We start from the raw sequence: 2,027 nt of genomic DNA on the forward strand, positions 1-2,027 counted from the left end.
CAATAGTTAAAGCCTCACGAAGACCAAATGAGAAAAACAAAAATCTAGTTGGATCCGAGACTATAATGTACCAATATATTTTCCTACTTTAATTGACCAATCTGTGAACATTTATTTCAAAACTTGATGTTTCTAGTTTCAATATCTTTCATTTATGTGTTTTTTTTCCTTTAAATTAGAGGCTGTGAGCAAAATAAACAAGTAGTAACTAAAGAAGAGGTGGAAGCCTGATCCTGCACAGTTTCAGTGAAGCGAGGAAACCTTGTAAGGTTGAGAATGAAACGTTAGAGAACATAAGAACAGAAGGACAAAGATTTGCAACTGAGGTAAAAGTGGGTAAAGGCATAAAAACAGGAGCCAGCGCATTAAATATGCATGTGCATAATGCATGTGTGCATTTAAGAATATATGTGCTGCTCCATCTGTAACACTTGATTCCGCTTAAGAGGTTTTCTAATTTTGTGCGAGGTTTAAAGGAAATTTTCTTCATGCCAAGCATTAAAAAAAATTAAAATGAGCTTGTTTTCTTTGGGCTGTGGTGCGGAGTGCAGGAAAAGGACAAAACACACTCATTTATTCATTTTATGTAACTGCTGCATCGTACGCAGGGTGATGGGGGTTTGCAGAAGCGCAGCTATCATCTGTAGAGAGGTTCACTGCAGTACACGTTTGCAGATCTTAGGGCTAGTTTGTCTCTGAAATGAAGATAAAACACACTTTTGAGAATTTAGGAAGGAGCTTCTAAAACTAAAGCTATGATAAAATATATAAACATTTACATGCAGAATAAACTAATACCAGAAACTATCAATATTGAATAAATAAAATAAAGAAAACAAGAAAATACATTTTTGGAACCTTTCAAAAAACGTGGACACATAAGATATGAATGTTTTGATTTATTCTAAAGAGATAAGAAATACACATTGTGTATAAATCCTAAATATATTTTATAATTATAAACAAAGAGACACAAACAAGCTGCATTTTTAACAAATCCAGAAGCTATTATTACCCGTCACATAGTGAGGAGGGGGCAGAGAGGAAGCTGTTGACTGACACCGGGGCAGTAAGAGGAGACTGCAAAGATGGGAGGAGAAGAACAAGAGGGAGCCGCAGATAAGTGCCGCACTTGTCATGATTGTCTTTTTCAATTCGGCAAGCTTGCTGAGAAATCTGTCCAATTAAAAATAAAAATGTGGGACAAGCGTGCAGGTCGTTCCGAATACACATACACGCAGGTTGTTGACTCTTTAATGCCATTGCTCATTAGGCGGCGTGCCCTGTCGTTTACTGCTGTTGCCGCTTTTGCTACACTTATTCTGTTAACAAACCTGAGTCGGGTCAGGTCACCTGGGTGTTTGTTCTCCTTCGTTCTCGCTGGACTCAGTGTTCACCATACGGGTTCTACGTTGCAGTCAAAACTGTCCCATTCTTGATCTTTGATGGTCAATATAACTGGTATTTGTCTTTATTGTGTGGACATTTAGCTGCTTATTTACAAAGTTGAACCTGCCATTTGAAAATAATAAGAATTGTGGGATTTGTGTGTGAATAGCATTTCTTAAGGATCCCCTCTTGATATTCTGTGAAAGCATTAATTATGATTATGCTGTTTTAAGCCCAAATAATAATAATAATAATAAAAACCTGTGGCATTTTCAAGTAAATACTTTCTGTAGAGTGCTAGTAGATCAGAAATTCATAACTGAGTTGTAGGTGGGACTTTTAGCACAGAGTAAGCCTGCTTCCACTTCCCATCATCCATCTGTTTAACACTCTCTCCCGCTAGCTTAAAGTCCCTTACAACCCCCGCGTAACATTACCAGAGCAACAAAAATAGCAGTATCCTCCACCATGAGGAAAAAGCTACAAGAACATGTTAAAACACCAAAAACATGATTTTTATCAATGTGGTCTTTAAAGAATTTTGGACTGGGAAGTGGTGGGAAACACATGTTCCGTATTTTTCCAAGTAAAAATCGCATAGCTTGGTCAGAGGTGCAACTTATACTGGCGTGCTACTT

At 37.4% G+C, this 2,027-nt stretch overlaps 1 protein-coding gene across 3 annotated transcripts in view; it reads left to right on the forward strand.

Moving 5' to 3' along the window:
* Positions 1-2,027, forward strand: part of acot7 (acyl-CoA thioesterase 7) — a 49,045-nt gene that overhangs the window by 19,549 nt on the left and 27,469 nt on the right. The window lies entirely within an intron of this gene.

This window comes from Oryzias melastigma, linkage group LG7, assembly GCF_002922805.2.
Source record: "Oryzias melastigma strain HK-1 linkage group LG7, ASM292280v2, whole genome shotgun sequence".
Taxonomy (NCBI): domain Eukaryota; kingdom Metazoa; phylum Chordata; class Actinopteri; order Beloniformes; family Adrianichthyidae; genus Oryzias; species Oryzias melastigma.